The sequence below is a fragment of the Phascolarctos cinereus genome, unplaced genomic scaffold (genome assembly GCF_003287225.1).
Source record: "Phascolarctos cinereus isolate Bilbo 61053 unplaced genomic scaffold, phaCin_HiC Scaffold_726;HRSCAF=1367, whole genome shotgun sequence".
Taxonomy (NCBI): Eukaryota; Metazoa; Chordata; class Mammalia; order Diprotodontia; family Phascolarctidae; genus Phascolarctos; species Phascolarctos cinereus.
In genome coordinates this window covers 392020126-392040020 of record NW_027556098.1, presented here as the reverse complement: position 1 = coordinate 392040020, position 19895 = coordinate 392020126, and the positions used below count along the sequence as shown (strand labels likewise).

The following is a 19895-nucleotide window of genomic DNA, read 5'->3' as shown; positions in this document are numbered from 1 at the left end:
CAAGCCCTAAGGTCCCTTCTAGGACTGATTCCATGATTCTGTCATCTTCAATCTCATCAAAATGGTTATTTGTTCCAAAAATGCAGATTGTAACCTATCTGTGCCTCCCCTCCTATGCCATTTTTGGTTAGGCCTTCCCATTAATTTGCCATGGAAATTCCTCTCTATGGGCTGGGAGCCTTCCATGCTTTCTCCTGACATCATGAGGATACCACCAATGAAGTATCCATACTGTCCATCAGCTACCCTTTACTCTTGCTTTATGACCTATCTTCCTTTTAGATCACATATTTCTTTGGTAACATCCTTTTTTCCAGTTCTCTCTAATTCCTTGTTGGTTATGTGGGGCACGATGAGCCTCTCCTCTACCTCCCTGATGAGCTCCCCTTTCAATTCTTTAGATACTAATCTTCTACAACGTACAACCATATACCAATACCGGTCAACTATTGGTATTAAAAATATGGGCCTTTGTTTCTGGGAGAAATTGGAGGTCATAAAGGGAGTTTTGCAGTTCCCAAAAGCAATGGAGGCCACTCTCTTCCTGTTGAATTCTGGGCCCAGCTCATCCTTCTTTTCCAATGTCTGTCCAAGATTTATTCTGGCTGCCATCTTTCTTTCTCCAAGGGAATGCTGCACTGAGGGTAGTAACCCTAGGAATAAGTCAGATTTTAAAGCAAGGAATAAAATGGAAACTGGTTACAAAACAGAGATATGACATATGCTTTCTGAGTTATTTCTTATTTTCCATGAAACTGCAAACATTTTGTGAGTTTCTTTTTCTAAGAGCTAAATCTCTCTTGCCCATAAACCCAAGAAAATTCTAAAGTATATGAGTGTGTCGAAGTTATAATTCTGATTTATTGGACATAAAATGTTGCCTTGAATTACATCTGAAATAGGAGACTGGTCAACCAGGGCCCATCCATAGAGTATGTGAGGGTATGCCCTTCTTGGTGAATTATATAGAGCTCATGTAATATTCTCTGCAGCTTTCAAGTCAAGTCAATACACCTACTGTGTGCCCGGCATTGTACCTTTAAAAGCCTACTATGAGCCAGGCATTGTGCTAAGCTCTGAGAATACAAAGGCAGAACAATCCCTGCCCTCAAGGAGTTCACTGTCTAATGGGGGAGACAATTTTGTACAAACAAGGCATGCACATAGTAAATTGGAGATGATCTGTAGAGGGAAGGCCCTAGCATTAAGGGGAGCTAGGGAAGGCTTTTTGCAGAAGGTGGGATTTTGGTTGAGATTTGAAGGAAGCCTGGAGGAGCAGGGGAGAAGGGAGAGAATTCCAGGCCAGGGAGTCAGCTGGTACAAACACATGGACTCAAGAGATAGAGTATCGTATGCAAGGAACAGCCAGGAGGCCAGTGACACTAGATCGCACAGTGAGGTGTAAGAAAACTGGGCCACTTATGAAGGGCTTTAAAAGCCAAACTGAAGATAATGAAGAGCCATTTACTGAATGGGGTGGGGGTAGGGGAGCAACATGGTCAGACCTGTACTTTAGGATAGCCAATAGAGGGTGGACTGGAGTGGAGAAAGACTCGGCAGTGAGACAGACCAAAATTCTATTTCCATAGTCCAGAAATGAGGCATTGAGGGCCTGAGCTGGGATGTTGGTGGTATCAGAGGAGAGAAGGAGGTGTATAGGAGAGATGTTACAAAGATGGAAATGACATAACTTGGCAGAAGATTGGATGGTATATGAGAAAGAGTGAGGCTTCCAGGATGACACTTGGATTGTGAGCCTGAGTGACTGGGAGAATGGTGATACACTTGACAATTATAGTGAATTTTGGAAGACGGGAGTGTTTAGGGGAAAATAGAATGAGTTTGGTTTTGGCCGTACTGTGTTTAAGGTGTCTACAAGACAGCCAGTTTGAGATATCCAACAAGCACTTGGAGATGGGAGACTGGAGGTCAGGAGAGAGGGTGAGTAAGGTTCGATAAGAAGACCTGAGAATCATTTGCATAGAGATGATAATTGGATCTATGGGAGCTGATGAAATCATCAAGCAATATAGTATAGAAGAAGAAGAGAAAGCCCAGGACAGAGCTTTAGGGGACATCCATGATTAGCAAGTGAAGATCCAGCAAAGGAGACTGAGGAGCGATCAGCTAGGAAAGAGGAGAATCAACAGAGAATAATGTCATGAAACTATGAAGATAAGAGAGTATCCAGGAGAAGGTAATCAAAGTATCAAAGGCTGCACAGAAGTCAAAAAGAACGAGAATTGAAAAAAGTTTGTTAGATTTGGCAATTAAGAGATCATCGATAACTTTGGAGAAAGCAGTTTCAGTTCAACAATGAGAGAAGAAGCCAGGCTGTAGGGTGCGTGCAACAATAGCTGATGGTTTTCAAGGAGTTTAGCCACAAAAGAGAGGAGATATGGGATGACAGCTATTGGGGATGGATGGATCAAGTGAGGGGTTTTTGTTTTGGTTTTTGTTGTTGGGCAATGGGGGTTAAGTGACTTGCCCAGGGTCACACAGCTAGTAAATGTTATGTGTCAGAGGCCGGATTTGAACCCAGGTCCTTCTGAATCCAGGGCCGGTGCTCTATCCACTGCACCACCTAGCTGCCCCCCAAGTGAGGGTTTTTTGAGGATAGAAGAAACATGCTCATATTTGAAGGGAGCAGGAAGCAGCCAGTAGACAAGAAAGACCAAGACTAGGAAAAGTGTAGATGATCGAGGGTACAATCTGCTGGAGAAGACGGGATGAAATGGCATTACTTGTACATGGAGAGGGTAGAGGGATGAAAGGCCACACCTCTTCACATGAGACGGGGGGGGGGGGGGGGGGGGGGTGAAGGAGGAAATAGTAAGGGAAGACATCTGAGTGATATGAGATAAGGAGGGGAGACAATCAGTGAATCAGCCAATAATCACTTATTAAGCGCCTACCATGTGCCAAGCTCTAAGGATACAAAGAAAGGCAAAAGACAGTCCCTGCCCTCAAGGAGCTCACAATCTAATGTTGAAACAAAACTCAAATAACTATGTGCAAACAGGCTAGATACAGAATAAGTTGGAGATAATGAACAGAGGGAAGGATTAGAATTAAAGTGGATGGAGAAAAACTTCCTGTAGAAGTCGGGGTTTTAGCTGGTACTTGAAGGAAGCCAGGGAAGCTGAGAGGCAGGGATGAAGAGGTAGAGCATTCCAGGCATGGGGGAGAGCCAGCAAGAATGCCCAGAGCCCAGAGAGGGAAGGTCTTGTTGACTGAGCAGCAAGAAAGCTAAGAGTACATTGGAGGGGAGCGGGGTGTAAGGAGACTGGAAAGGTGTGTGGGGGTGGGGGGTGGGAACCTAGGTTATGAAGGACTCCGAATGCCAAACAGAGGATTTTCTATTTGGTCCTGCAGGTGACAGGGAGCTACTGGAGTTTATTGAGTAGGTGACACTTTTTTGGAAATCGCTTTGTCAGATGAATGGAGGACAGGTTGGAGTAGTGAGAGACTCATGGCATGCACACCAGGGAGGAAATGGCTAATCTCCCATTATACACCGATAAAGTGGGGAGGGATATCTTTTTGAATGAGATCAAAAAGAAAACCCTGACCTTTCCAAGCTTCTTGCACATTATTCCCCTTCACATATTCTATGATCCAACCAAAATGGCGGACTTGGTATTCCTCATACCTCCTACTCCTTTGACTTTGCCCAGACTGTCGCTGATGCCTGCAATGAGATTCCTCCTTAGAATCCCTCCTGCCTTCAAGGCTCATAACAATGGCCACGTCCTATACTAGGCCCCATCTTTATCCCTTCCAGCTGCTGGTACTCTTCTCCATGCCCCAGTCTTCCTTTCCCCCTGAGCCCATCCTCTGTCCCCAGTAATGCTTTGTTGGTTTCACTACTGATTTTCCTACGAACCCATAACATCATGAGGCAGCTAGGTGGTGCAGTAGATAGAGTGCCAGGTCTAGACTCAAGAAGTCTCTTCTTCCTGAGTTCAAATCTGGCCTCAGGCATTTATTAGCTGTGTCATCCTGGGCAAGTCACTTCACCCTGTTTGCCTCAGTTTCCTCATCTGTAAAATGAGCTGGAGAAGGAAACGACAAACCATTCCATTATCTTTGCCAAGAAAACCCCAAATGGGGTCACAAAGAGTGGACTCAATTGAACAACAACATAACATCATAGTTCAAAGAAAAGAATCTTAGACATGGTGTCAGAAGACTGGGTTTGAATATTGATTCTGCCATTGATTACTGACTTGTATGTCTTCTCCCCAACTGCTGATTAATGCCTCTCCTGAGATGAGCTATCATCTACACAATACATTATTGTATGTGCCCAGTTACTTAGATCCTGTCTCCCCTGTCAGACTGTGAGCTTCTCAAGGGCAAGAGCTGTGTTTCTGCCTTTACCTAGTTTCCTCAGCTCTTAGCATTGCACCTGGCCCATGAAAAGTAATAAATGCCTTTTGGCTGACTGACGCATTGCCCTTCTCTGCACCTCAGTTTCTTTTTCTGTAAAATGACAGGATTAGACTGTCATTTCACTGATTGTCTCCCTCCTTCTTATTTCATACCACTCAGATAGACTGAGAGGTTTCTAAGATCACTTCTGGCTTTACATTTGTAATCTTAGGATTTTCATTTTATCTGTGTGGGAGAACTTAGGTAGAAATTCCTTCCACTGATTCAATTAGGCATCTTGTCCTTTAATTAGAATCTTAGAAATTTTCCTGGAGCACTGGGAAATGAAAGGACTTACTTACCCATGGTCATACAGCCAGCATGTGTCAGAGACTAGATTTGAACTTCAATCTCCAGACTCCAAGGCTGGCCCTTTCTCTGCCATGACACCTAGCCTCTCAACATTTGTATTTACTTGACACATACTTTGTATTTTCTTTGCTATGTATGTTTCCCCCAATAGAATGGGGCTCTTTGAGGACAGGGAATACTTTAAGGCTTTGTGTGACCCAGTGCCTACCCATAATGCCTGGCCTACAGTAGGCATTTAAGAAATGCTTGTCCATGAAAGACTGTATTCTCCAACCTCCATGAATCCTTCTGGAGTTGGGAATGTTGGCCCAAACCAAGCTTCAAGCTGGTTTTAACTAGGGAAGGGATATGTTGGGTCTTTATACTAGACAAGGTGTTGAAATGGACCAGACGGTGAGTTGATGAAATTTGTTCTTTGGTTTAATCCAACAGGAATTTATAGAGGGCCGGCTCTTAGCTACTCCGCATTCTTTCTCACCAGAGTTCTCAAGAATCTTCTGGGGGACGGAGAGGGGGAGCTTTGAACCCAGCTAAGAAACGATAGTAGCCTCTATCTGAAAACTGTAGGGAGACCTGGGCATTTTCTGGCCATCAAATTCACTGCAGTTGCCCCCGCCCCTCTGGGTACGAGCAATTTCCAATGTTATCTTGGCACTCAGACCACGTTTAGAAGCAGGCTAGACATAGCCTGTCTATTTATAGTGCTGGTGCATGACTGGGCAGCTCTTGGGTGCATATGTTTTCTGATATGGTGGAAAAAAATAGCTATTTATACTCTTGAATGAATTAGATGCAAACTGGCAAGATGGGAGCTGGTATTCCTGGTTCGTGTTCCTCTTCTCTCTTTGCAGCAAGCTGGTCTTCATGCAAAAGACTTTGTCAGCCCTAATTCAATAAGCATGTATTAAGTGCCTACCCTGGGCCAGGCACTGTGCCAGGGTCTGGGGCAAAAAAACAACAACAAAACCAACAACCAGTCCTTACCCTCAAGGAACTGGGTGGCACAGTAGAGGGATCTCCAGGTGTAGAGTCAGGAAGATTAGAGTTCAAACCCAGCCTCACATGCTTATTAGTTGGGTCACCCAGGCAAGTCCATTAACCTCTGTCTGCCTCATTTCCTCATCCATAAAACGGGGGTAAGAAAAGTACTTACCTCCCAAGATTGTTGTGAAGATAACATGAGATGACATTTGTAAAGTGCTTTGTAAACCTGAAGGTGATAGATAAATGTTAGTTATTATTACTGTTATTATTACATTGTACTCGGGAGCTAAGATTTACTTCCTGAACAACAGATCTCTAATTAGTGTATGGACTGGGCTTGTGAGTTAACCCTCGATCTTCCAGCCTGGGTAAGACAGAGAAACCCAAGCTTAAAATATGTGTGTCTGTATGTACTATGTATATATGTTTATTTTAAATCAAATATTTAGTTGGGTAGAATAGGCTATAAGGGTTATAAAAATTCGGAGTACATAAACTACTTGAGGGCAGGGATTTTTCATTCTTGTCTTTGTCTACCACCTAACCCTGTTCTGAGGACATAGCAGGTGCTTAATAAATGTTTGTGGATTGATTGAGAATAGAAAGATTATTTTTAGGCTACAGGGTGTAGAAGAGTGACTATTTGACCCAGAGATTGGATCCCTGGGTTTTACCCCTGACTCTTTACCCACTGACATGATTCCCCGTGACCTCTCCAAAATGAAACACTTCACAAAGCCACTGTGTTTTAAATATCTTTGTTATATCCCCTGCCCTAAAGGCAGCAAGGTGGGCCACTGCATAGAGACAGTTGGACTGTGCTTTCTAATGCATTATAATCATTCATTCATTGGTTCAACAAACATTTATTCAAATGCCTATGATGGGCCAGGCACCTTAGTAGTGGCTCAAGATTCAGAGACAAAGATGAAACGGTTCCAACCCTCAGGTCGCTTACATTCCATTGAGAGAAGCAATATGTACATAGAAAACTGACTCCAAAATATATGCAAAGTAGAAAGGTAGCTAGGCAGCACAATGAATAGAGCATTGGCCTTGGAATCAAAAGGATCTGAGTTTAAATCCTACCCTAGATACTTAGGAATTCTGAGACCCTGGGTAAGTCACTTTCTTTTACTCCTCTGTGCTTCTGTTTCCTTGTCCATGAAATGAGGGGGGTAGGACTCAGTGGCCACTGGATTCCTTTCAGGTCTAAATCAATAACCCTGTGGTGTCATGCAGAGAGAACTGCCTCTGATTCTAGAAGATCTGAGGGCAAATCCCAACCCTGACACAAACTGGCTGTGACCCTGGGCAAGTCATTTCTCAGTGCCCCCAGCCCCCTCTCTTAGAGATGAATCAGAGAGCAGGTACTGATACACAGGGTAGAGGGAATCAGCTTGAACCAATGAAACCATAGGTTTGGTTTGTCCCACCACCACCACCAAAAAAAAAAAAATTAAAAGTGCAGAGTAATTTCGGGAGGATACTAGCAAATGGGGAGATCATGAGCGATCTCTAGTGGGATGTACCCCTTGGGCTGGGTTTTGAAGGAATTCTAAGAAGCAAAGGTGGGGCATATGAGAGATAAAGTGAGGTATAGAAACACAACAGGTGTTTAACAAATGAGATTCCTCCTGCATAAAATGAAGGGATGGAACTAGATGATCATTAACTGACCCTTCAAATTCTGAATCCTGTATCTCTATGAAAGTAGGATGGAATAATCAGCAGACAGAAGAAAAGAAGAAGAAAGAGAAAGAAGAGAGAAGGGGGAGGGAGAGAACGAGAGGAGGGGAGGGAGAGAGAGAGAGAGAGAGAGAGAGGAGAGAGAGAGAGAGAGAGAGAGAGAGAGAAGGAGAGAAGAAGAAGAGGTAGAGAGAAGAAAGAGAGAAAGGGAGAGAGAGAAGGAAGGAGAGAAGGGGGAGAGGGAGGGAGGGAGAGAGAAGAATGGAAGAAGGGAGACAGCCAGAGAGAAAAGGAGAGAAGGGACGGAGAGGGAGGGAGGCAGGCAGGGGAAGGGGGCAGGGACAAGTCATGATAGGATGGGGAAGCATAATGAATGAAAGCAAAGAGTTGGACTGAGCAAAGATTATCTGGGGACAGATCATATCTAGGAAGAGATGTTTAAGGGGAAATGACGTTAGGAAGAGATATCTAGAGATTAGGGGGATTAGGTAAAATGGGGAGGCTGGCTTCCAAAAAGTCTGGTGTCTCAGAGTGACCACTGCAGAACCTTAAGCAAGGGGTAGAATGAGGAAAGAGACGTCTAAGGGACGTGTGCTGGGGTCATTGCGCAACATGGATTGGAAGAAGCAGAGTCTTTGGGGCTTGGAGTGCAATAAGAACAGAGAAGAGATTGAGCCAAGAGACCTGGCTAAGGCAGTAACACTAAGGCCTCCACCTCAGGCTGAATATAGGGGATTAAAAGGGAAAAGGAAACTGGGCCAAAAGTCCTAGAGGGATCCAAGCCTCCAGGCAGGGAGAATGGTGGGGCCATTGAAATGAAGATGATGGGAAAGAGAGCTGGGGCAGGGGCGGGGGCTGAAAGGATTAACTTTGTTTCAGAAATAGGGAGTTTGAGGACACAAGACATCTCACAGACACACTACGATTCCATTCAATCGAATTCATTTCTAACAACTACGCCATGTGCCAAGCACCATGTGAGATGCTACGGGCATGTCCCCTACATAAGTGAACAAATGAAATCATGGGGTTGGTCGCTCTCCTCTTTGCCTCTGATCCTGCACCCTACCTCCAAAAAGCAGACAGTAACTTTGGGGGGATGTTAGGAACTAAGGGAGCAAAGTGTACACAGAAGTTAAAAACAAAATTTATATTATGGGGGGCACAGGATCTAATATTCAGGGGGCAGTTCAGCAGCTTCTCAACCATAGACTGATACGGTAGAGTAGGGCTAGTGCAGGGGGAGGAGAGGCAGAGACAGAGAGTTAGAGAGAGACAGGAAGAATGAGACATTGAGAAACAGAGAAAGAGAGGGGGATTGAGAGACACACAGAAAGAGGGAGCAGTGGAGGAGAGAGACAGAGGCAGGGAGTGAGATACGGAGACCGGGATGGGGGAGCAAGAGAGACGGGGGATTGGAGGAAAGAAAAACAGAAAGGGAAAGGAGAGAGACAGGGAAAGGGGGGGAAGCAAGAGATACAGAGAGAAAGGGACTGGGAGACACACAGAAAGAGGGGGTAGTGGGGGAGAGAGACAGAGGCAGGGAGTGAGATACAGAGACCGGGACCGGGGAGCAAGAGAGACAGGAGGGATTGAAAGAAAGATAGAAAAACAAAAAGGGAGAGACAGAGAAAGAGACACAGAGAGGCATACTGAGACAACACAGAGAAAGAGAAACAGAGTAGGGAGAGACACAGCTTGGGCATAGTATATTTCAGGAAGGATGTTGAGGAGGCAGTGAACCCCCTCCCCAAGGGGAGAACAGGCAGGAGGATGAAAGGCCTGTGTCAACCCTACCATCCAGGGACAGGCCAAAGGGATTGGAGCTGTTCAGGCTGGAGAAAAGATGCTTTACAGAAACAGGAGGGTAGCCTCAGTACTTGAAGGGCTCTCCCATGGAGCAGGGATGAGTTTTGTCATATTTGGCCCCAGAGGGTAGAATTATGAGCAGCTGAAAAAGCCGCCAAAGTGGTGAATTCAAAATTTAAAAAACCCATACCCTGAGAAAGCCAGGCCCAGCAAAAGGGAAAGTCTAACAAGACGTCTTTATGCCTGCTACAGTGCTGGTCCTTGTCCATCGGCCTTGCCCAGCCACAGCTCTCTTCCTCCCTAGCCCACGTCTGTGTCATCTGCTTCGTGGGCCTGGCCTCTCTGAAGGAACTGAGGACTTGCAATGGAGGCCTGGTATGTTCCTTACCCCACGGTATTTGAAGAACGTTCTCAGTTTCTTCTTGAGATTCTGCAAAGGTTTCCAGAGAAAACCAGATTTTTTCTCTGTCCCTTCGATTTTTCATTCTATGTATTGTATTCTCCACTCGGTTTCATTTCTCTCTATCCAGTGGCACCTCTGCTCTCTCCCTGTTTGACCTTCCAGAGGCCACTGAGTCAGGCTAGTCAGGGTACCCCAGGGCTGCTTCAGGAAAGAAAGAAGAGCGATGGGCAGTGCCTGCTGCCCCCAGCTCAGACAACTCTGCCGGTTCGGTGGTAGCCCTCACTACATGAGCGCAGAGTTAAATGTCAGGGCCTAATAGAGTCTGACACGAATCTGGAGGGGAGCATAGGAGAGGTACTCAGGAGGAGACGTGTCTCTGTCACTTCCTTCTCTGACCACTTTGCCAGTCCAGGATTCCAAGCCAAAAGAGATGAAGAGGCAAGGTGGTCCAGAGAACAGAGCACTAGAGGACGTGGATTCAAATCCTGGCTTTCTGTACAATCTTAGACAAACTCTTTAACCTCTCTGCACCTCAATTTCCTCAAAATGGGGGAGTCAGAGTCAGTGGCCTCCTAGCTCTAAATCAATGATCCAGAAAAAAAAATGATTTAAGATCACTGGAGGTTTTCCTTCTCCTTTGCCCATAGAAAGCTGTTCCCCACTCTCTCTCCATCTATTGCATCGTGGAGTCTTTTTTGGAAGGATTGCAAAAGGCCCCCTGGCTGGTAGGCACACCCTGTGAGCAGAAGCTGTTTACATTACCAGCATCAGTAACCCCTAAACAGCTCCCCAGAGGGCAAATGGCAAAACTGCTGGGACCCTCCGTGGAGTGAAACAGGAACTACTTGCCAGACCTGGGGAGCAAGGCCATTCCACGAAGTGGCCCAGGGACCTTCCACCACTAAACTATGTCAGTTGTCGGGATTCTGGGGCCTCCTCCTCCCCATACTCCCCAGAGCGGTTGGGGTGCTGATCACGGGCGGCTCCAAGCATTTCCTCTGACTGCCCCCCATGCCTGGAAGGCTCTCCCGCCTCACCTCTGCCCTGCTGACCTCGGCCGGCTTCCTTTAAGTCCCACCTAAAATCCCACCTTCTCCAGGAAGCCTTCTCCAGCCCCTCTTAATTCTAGTGCCTTCCCTCTGCTGATTATTTCCTATCTATCCTTGATCTTTATTTGTTTGCTTGCATGTTGTCTCTTCCATTAGACTGTAAGCTCCTTGAGGGCAGGGACCATCTTTTGCCTCCTTTTGCCTCCTTTTGCATCCCCAGTGATTAGCACAGGGCCTGGCACATGCTGTTGAGTTGTTTCAGACTCTGTGGCCCCATTTTGGGTTTTCTTGGCAAAGATTTGCCATTTCTTTTTCCAGCTCATTTTACAGATGAGGAAATTGAGGCAAACAGGGTTAAGTGACTTGCCCAGGGTCACACAGATAGTAGGTGTCTGAGGCCAGATTTGAACTCAGGAAAATGAGTCTTCCTGACTCCAAGCCCAGCACTCTATCCACTGCGTCACCTAGCTGCCCCCTAGCACATAGTAGGCACTTAATACATTTTTATTGATTGATTTGTTGTTCAGCTATTTCAGTTGTGTCAGACTCTCAGTGATCCCATTTGGGGCTTTCCTGGCAAAGATGCTGGAGTGGTTTGCCATGTCCTTCTCCAGTTCATTTACATGGTAGGTGCTTAATAAATGACAGTTGAATAAATGAATCTGATGTAAACATAGATTTGTGTTGTCATTATAAACAGCATGAGGCAGAGGAGCCCTGTAACCTTAATGAAACTCGTCAACACAAAACACACCCAAGGAACTACTATTTCCAGACATGAGATCAAATTCTGAATTTCTTTTAGATGTCATAGGACAGCTTAACTCCAGTGGTGAAAGTTGAAAGTCCAGGTCCCCAAACAAAAATTCTGCAAATGCCTCAGTGCTGGAGTTGGAGTTTTGAAGACCTGAGTTTGAATCCTGCCTCTTACTAGTGTCTTGTGTGAACATGGGCAAGTCCCACAACCTCTGTGTCTCGGTTTCCTCGTCTGTAAAACAGGAATAATAAGACCTATAGTACCTCCCTCATAGATTGCTTCCCAGATTAAATGAGAAAATGAATGGAGGGGCTGCTAGGTGGTGCAGTGGATAGAGCACTGGCCCTGAAGTCAGGAGGACCTGAGTTCAAATCTGGCCTCAGACCAAACACTTGACACTTACTAGCTGTGTGACCCTGGGCAAGTCACTTAACCCCAACTGCCAAAAATAATAATAATAATAATAATGGATGGAAATTGCTTTGTGTGTATTTGTTTGCACATTGCTTCTCTCATTAGATTAAGTGCTCCTTGAAGGCAAAATGTCTTTTTTGTATCTTCAGTGCTTAGCACAGTAGATGCTTGACAAATGTTTATTGATTGATTGCGGTAGGGATAGTTAACGGACCAATGATTTCATTGGAAAAGGATAAATGTCGAATTTCCTCAACCGAGGGAGATCTGAAACTGACTTCCAGTCTCAAGAGAGAATTGTCTGGAGAAATAAAAGGTTTAAGTGACTTGCCCAGGTCACACAGCCAGGATGGTGGGAGTTGGACCCAGGAATTCCCAGGTCTTATTATTGTTGTTAATGCTATAATTACTCCTCTCTTCTCACTGATAGGCCTTCCCCACCCACATCCCCATAACCCCCAGTGCCTTACTGTTACTCCCAGAGAGCCTCTGTCTCTGTCAGCCACATGCTCCTGTGGGAGTCCCTGAGTGTCGCTCCCCACAGTCTCCTCCTTCTGCTCTCTCCTGACTGAGCCCCTCAGCTCACCCTCCAACTAGGCCCCCTCCCTGGGAAGCCCAACCTGCTTCTTTCATTGTCTCCGAAGCCTTGTGGAGGTGGCTTAGGCAGCACGCGGCCCTAGGACAACTCTCAGCAAGGGTTGCCACGGAGAGACGAATGGAGCCTGATATTTGTCCGGGTGAGAGCATTTGTAATAGTCTCCATTCTGACCTCATAGAAACCCACAGTTACCAAGAAAAAAAAAATTGATGGAGTTTCTTGGAATAACAGCTGTTCCTGTGTTTGGCAGAGTTTATGTAGCTATACTGACTTTTTTTTTTTTAAAGAAAGCCTATAATACTGAGTTATGTGTCAAATGTTCAGATTCCTCTCTGCATCATGGTCATCTTCCAGGCTCCCAGGGACTTTACCTCAAACTGAAGAAAAGACGAAATACTCAATGTTTTCCTTTGTCTACCAATTTTTGGGGGGCAAAAAAATCTATTAAACCAGTTTGGGTCATTTGGGAAACCTAGAATGAAGTCATTTTTATTTCTGTGATTTGAAAATTTTTATCAAAGTCTATTTTTAGGGCAGAATTTTTCATATTATTCTGACTATGTTTTGTTTGCTGTTGTTCAGTCATTTTTCAGCTATGTCTGACTCCACATGACCCCATTTGAGGTTTTCTTGGCAAAGATACTGGAGTGGTTTGCCATTTCCCTCTCCGGTTGATTTCACAAATGAGGAAATTGAGGCAAACAGGGTTAAGTGATTTGCCCAGGGTCACACAGCCAGTAAGTGTTGGAGGTCGGATTTGAACTCAGGTCTTCCTGAGCTGAGTACCACCCTCCTGCCCCAAATTTTTATTTAGTTTATCCATACTTATTTGCATTTCTTTATAAACACTTATTTGCATGGTGTCATCATTAGATTGGGAGTTCCTCAAGAGCAGGCATTGTCTTTTGCCCTTCTTTGTATCCCCAGAGCTTAGCACAGTGCCTGGCACATAGTAGGTGCTTAATACATACTTGTTAATTTGACTTGTTGAGAGGTCAGGGTGATAGCAATCCTCCTTGATGCCATTGACTTCCCTCTGATTATTGCCCCCAATCTATCCTGTCTACATCTAGTCAGCCACGTTAGCGTGTCATCTCCCCCATTAGATTGGGAGCTCCTTGAGGTCAGGGACTGTTTCCACCTTTCTTTGTATCCTTGGATGCTTAGTATGATGACTGGAACTTAATAGGCACTTAATTAATGATTGTTAATTAGCTAAACTAATAAATGTGTTTTCATTCACTTGTTCATTTATAAACACCCACCACATACCAAGCACTGTCCTAAGCCTGAGACACAAAGACAAAAGTAAAAGTTTCTGCCCTCAAAGAGCTTACATTCTAATGGGGAAGGCACGTACACAAAATACATGCGCTCCCGCTCGTGCTTACGTGCGCGCGCGCGCCAGCGCACACACACCCACCCACATGCAAGATACAAGGTAGTTTGAGATGAGAGGACATGAACTAAGGTGGGTGAGGGGGCAACCAGGGATGGGTTGTGCGGGGCTGTGGAACGTCATACAGTTGGCCAGCTCGGTTGAATGAACTGGGGAGTTTGCTGAATTACACTTTTGTTCAAGAGGTAGCCCTTGAAGGAAGAGAAGGGGAGCAACATATTTGAAAATGAAAGCAATAGGGGCAGCTAGGTGGTGAAGTGGATAGAGCACTGGAGGACCTGAATTCCAATTCAGCCTCAAGCACTGGTTGTGTGCACCTGGGCAAGGTACTTAATCCAAATTGCCTATTTAAAAGAAGGAAGAAGAAAGAAAGAAAATCAAAGCAATGTAAAAATGAAAAATACGAGTGAATTCTTAAAAGAACAAATACATCTATATATTATGTGTATTATTTATGCACGATATACTATATATGTGTTATACTATAGCATAATCTTTACTATATATTATATAGTCTTAAAATCTAGTGCAAAAGACTAAAAACTAGAAAAGTCAGTGCAGTTTTCGTCTAATAATGCTTTCAACTGCACTAAGATTTTTGGGACATGCTGGAGCAAGAAGAGGAAAGAGAAAAAAGAGAAAGAGGAGAGAGAAAGAAGAAAGAGATAGAAGAAGGAGAGAGAGGAGAAAGAGGGGGAGAGACAGAGACAGAGAGAGATGAAGGAAGAGAGGGAGAGAGAGGAGGGAGAACAAGAAGGGAGAGAAACGGGGAGAGAGAAAGGGAGGAGAAAGAGAAGAACAGAATTCAGGTAACTTTCCTTTTGCTGGAAAGAACTAAGTGTGGACCTAACGGCAGAATTCCACCATTGTCAGGAATTTAAGGAGCAAAGGGGTCCTCCAGGATCACACCATGGGAGATCCTCTCATGGACAGAGAGGGCCCATCTCCAGCCCTTTCCCACCTGGCTCCAGCCCCGCCCTTCCAAGGTACTTCTCCTTGCCCCTCCCCTACCTCTGTCCTTTGTAACCCAAGCTCCTTCAAAGACCACCTCCTACATGAGGCCTTTCCTGATTTCCCCCTCTTTGGGCCTTCAGTAGTCTAATTACTTTGTATATATTTTCCATTTGCTTCTCTGTAACTGTGTCATTTCCCAGTGGAATGTAGACTTCTCAAGGGCAGCAGGGGCTGCTTCCTTTTTGTCTTTCTATCTCTAGTGCCTAGCACACAGTAGGCACTTCATATATGCTTATTGGACTGAACTGGACTCCCCATCACATTCTCCAAGAGGGTAGATTGTGTAAAGCCAGGTGCAAATGTTTGAGGAGGTGGATGGCGCCCTCTAGCGGAACTCAAAGTCAAGCATCCTTTCCTAGTCTGGCTTTGGTGGGAGCTGAATCAATGAATCAACGTTGAAGTGGAATCCTTGTCTCAGGAATGCCCATCTCATAACATCTGGGGACATCGTGCAAAGCCCCAGAACGGTCACAAGATCATAGAGCCAGAAAGGCAATGACCTTTGAGGTCACCGTGTCCAATCCCTGCCTCAAATCAGATAGCTAATGTGTCTGAAGCCAAATCCAAGCCTAATTCTTCCCAACTTCAGGTGTTTTATCCATTACGCCATACTGCTTCAAGTTTAAGAAGTGTGCCTCTGTATGGGCCCCAGGACCTTCAGAAGGTGGAGCCTCAGGACATCTTGGATTTAGAAAGAGATCAGCCAATGCAAATGGACGGAAGGAATCCTTACAGCTGTGGGGTGTGCATAACCCAGGTCAGTTCATACCACTGAGGCTGCTCTCATGACAAGACCACAGAATTAGATCCGAAAAGAGAAGAGACCTCAGAGACCATCTGGTCCCATCCTCCTAACCTAAAGGCTTCAGTGAAGACTGCCTTAAAGAGGTCACTCCACTCACTAGTGTGTCTTGGCTCCCATGAAACCACTCGCTGCTGCAGCTGTAGGTTTTTCCACTTTGGGGAATTCAATGAGCACTGTTCAGAAGTTAAGAAGGCTTTGGGTTGGACCAGGCTCCTCTGGACATACAGAATAATAGTCCTTGGCAGATGTGACCATTGAAATTTCCTAGGAAGAGCCAAAAATCTAAATGCATGCAAAAGGGTGTGGTCTACACCATTCTTGGCCCAGGAGAAAGAGATGAGAAAATGTACATCTCTCTTTTCCTTGAAGGGGTGGGGGACTATGGGTGTGGAATGTTGCATGCGCTATCAGATGTAGTCACTGTGTTAGCAGATGTACAGCTGGAAAGGAACCCAGGGGTCAGCTAGTCTCCCCCCACTTTGCAAATGAGGAAGCGATGTGGTGTAATAGAAGGCATCCTGGCTCTAGAGTCAGAGGATTGGGGTTCAAATCCTGTCTGTCATGATCCCCCTACTTGGCTGGTCACTTAAATTACCCTGCTGTCTCATTTCCCTCCTTTTTAAAAATGAGTTGTTTTGACTCTATAGCCTCTGAAAAAGTCCCTCCTAGATCTAGAGCTTTGATCTTATTAATCTGAGGCCTAGAGAAGTTAAGTGACTTGACTGGGATCACACAGTAGACTTTAGGTGGTTTCATGGTCAGAGCAATGGGCCTAGAGTCAAGAAGATTTGAGTTCAAATCCAGCCTCAGACACTTCCTAGTTTTATGACCCTGGCCAAGTCACTTAACCTCTGTTTGCCACAAATGTAAAATATGAATAACACCTTCCTCCCAAGATTGGGATGTAAATGTAAACACTTAATACTGTGTCTGATGAGCAGTAGGCTCTACCTAAGGCTAGTTATCGTCTCCTCCATTAAATTGCGAAATCCTTGAGGACAGAGACAGTCTACTCCCTATTTTTGTATCCCCAGTCCTTAGCGCATAGTAGGCACCATATATATGCTTGTGGACTTACTGACTGACCAAGATAGTAACAAACTGAGATTTGAATTCAGATTCTTTGAGGTTTGGGGGGTTTGTTTGTTCTTTTAGCGGCACAAAGGAAGGCTTACTTGTTTGAGGAAGGCCTGGAAATAACTAACTTACAAAAAGCAAAAGCCACCAATAAAATGTACAGAAAAAATTGTTAGTGGTCTACCAGAGGTGGTGACCCTGCAGCTTCAAGGCCACACGTGGCCTTCTAGGTCCTCACTGTGACTGAATCAGGGCCACGTATGGCCTCAAAGTCATAGGTTCCCCAGCCCTGGCCTAGACACAGTCCGATGTCATGACTTTCCTTGTAGGGACAGGAAGGGATCCCACCAGTTCCCAGGAGACATAGTGTATAGATTAAAAGACTTGAAATTAGAGAGACTTGAGTTCAAATCCCAACTCAGATGCCCTACTTAGCTGTATGACCCTGGGCAAGTCACTTAACCTTTCAGTTGCCTTAGTTGCCTCATCTGTAAAAGGAGGTTAATAATTGCACATACCTTGTCAGGTCAAAATAAAGAATACATAGAAAATGTTTCTCGAGCCTTAAGGAGCTACGTAAATGCTAGCTATTATTATTAAGTGCTGGCGGATGGTTGTGTAGAAGAATAAAAAGGAAAAGATTCTCTCTTCTCTGAGTCTCGTCTTTTAGCCCAGGAGGATGAGGAGGGGTGTTCAAAATTCATGCCCACCCTTATGTTTCAAAAATTCCTCCATACTCGGAAGACAACATGCCTGACATTTCCAGAGCTAATACCAAGACATCCTAGCATGGGCTAGATGACTTGGTTCCCATTAATAACATCTGCAGTCGTGCTGCTCAGATTGCAGCAGCAAGGGCTCCAGGAGGCTCAATCGATGGGCACTGGGGATCGGAAAGGAGTTCCTCCCCCACCTCCGCCCCCACCCCCACCCCCACATTCATTTTATCCAGGTGATGGGTTCTTTGCAAGCATCCCTGCTATTCCGGGAAGGGGTCAGGACCCAGGGCACCATCAAAGAGAGGAGAAGAAGGACCAATTGGTTGAACTCTACAGGCCCAGACTTATCCAATGGGCAACGTGACGCCCATCACCTGCAAACAGTTTGGCACTGTTTGAGGCCAGGCTGTATCTGAGCACTCATCTGGGACCCATCAGGAGGCAATTCAAAAGATCCCTCCCCAACATCACCAATCCCCACATGGGAAGATCCTGAAGGTTTCAATTACTCTCTGGCCCCAACACTCAAAATTTTAGTGTTTTTTTTTTCTTGAAATATAAGAATACCAGTGACCCAAACTTGAAAACATTCTTCTAGTTTCATCGGGGCAGGAAATTAAGAGCTTTCTTCTCTTTGGAATCTGGACAAGGGCCCTGTGCCCTCAGTGGCTTCAGAAAGCAAGGAAAGCAGAAATGGTCTGCCACCTCTTTCTCTGAGGGAAGACATATTATGTTGTACCATCTCTTCTCCAGGCTTTAGCTGGTTTTCCAGGAGTCCGTGCAATAAAGAGGGAGTCAGCTATAGGAGCACAGCTGAGAGCTCCCTCAGAGGTCATCTAGTCCAACCCTATCATGTTGTTTTATTTTTAATGTTGTATCAATACCTTTTGTCTTTACAATGCATTCACTTTACCACTTCCCATTCTCCAAATTGAACCCTCCATAAAGGCAGGACTTTTGAATTTTTGTTTTCATTTGCCTAAAGCCTGGAACGAGACAGCTAGGTGGCAAAGCGGATAGAGTGCTGGGCCTGGTGTCAGAAAGACCTGAGTTCAAATTTGGCCTCAGACACTTACCAGCTGGGTCACTTCACCCTGGTTGCCTCAGTTTCCTCATCTGTAAAACGAGCTGGCGAGGGAAATGGCAAACCGCTCCAGCATCTTTGCCAAGAAAACCCCAAATGGGGTCACGGAGAGTCAGACATGGATGAAAATGACTGAACAACACTTAGAGCAAGGCCAGGCATGTAGCACACTTTTAATAAATGCTGAGGATTGGTTGACAAAGGGCAATAATTAAGCAAAATAACAACGCTTACTATTGCAATGACACAATGCCATGCAATGTCATTGGATGCAATGTTGGCGATGACAGTGTCTACACTATTCTGTCCTAATGGTCCGACACCTCTCCTCTGGGGGAAGGAAGACGTGTTGTATTTTATCCTCTATTCCCTAGGCTTTAGCTGGTTTTCCAGTTCCTCGGAGTCTAGTGATCTCTTCATTTACATTGCTGTGATCAATGCTTATGGCCTTCTCCTGTCTCCACTTCTTTGTTCTACAACCATTCAGATAAATGATCTTGTCCTTGATCATCTCTTCTCTCTAGGTTTTCGGGACTCTGCTCTCTCCCGGTTCTCCTCCTGCCCATCTGACTGCTCCTTCTCTGTCTCTTTTGTTGGACCGTCCTCCAAATCCTTCCCACTAACGGTAGGTGTCCCACAGGGCTCTCTCCTGGGCCCTCCCTGGATATGACTTTACTTGGTGATCACAGTGGCTGTGGTGGATTTAATTACCATCTCTATGCTGATAATCCCTAAATCTACCTACCCTACTAGTCTTCTCTACCGAACTGCCTTTCAGATACCTCTAACTGGATATCCAGTAGACATCATAATCTCAACACGTTTAAAACAGAATTCCTTATCTTTCCCTCTCTTCCTACTTACCTTGTCCCTGTTGAGGGCAACACCATCTTCCAAGTCCCCCAGGCTTGCAAGCTGAATGTCACCCTCGATTCCTCACTGTCTCTCACACTCTCCCCCTACCTCCATATCCAGTCTTCAACATCTCGACAACACACCCCCTTCTCTCCTTTGACACCACCAGCCCTCTAGGGTAGGTCCTCATCACCTCATGCCTGGACTATTGCAATAGCTGCTGGTGGGCCCCCCTGCCTCAAGTCTCTCCCCACTCCAATTCATCCTCCATTCAGCCATAAAGTGATTTTCCTAAAGCACAAGACCCATCAGACCATCCTTCTCCTCAACTCCGGTGGCTTCCTATCGCCTTCAGGAGCACAGGCAAAAGCCTCTGTTTGATATTCAAAGCCCTTCCTAACCCCGTGCCTCCCACCTCTTTGATCTTCTCACACCTGACTCCTCAACACCAGTGACGCTGACCTCCTGGCTGTTCTATGCACAGGTTGCTCCG

General features: G+C 45.4%; 1 long non-coding RNA gene across 1 annotated transcript; it reads right to left on the bottom strand.

Annotated features, from left to right (window-relative positions):
* Positions 1-377: 377 nt before the first annotated feature.
* Positions 378-12531, bottom strand: LOC144454499 (uncharacterized). The gene is made up of 3 exons (XR_013482935.1): positions 12322-12531; positions 5900-5956; positions 378-653 (listed from the first exon to the last, which is right to left on the bottom strand). It is a non-coding gene; the product is annotated as an uncharacterized LOC144454499 (long non-coding RNA).
* Positions 12532-19895: the final 7364 nt, after the last annotated feature.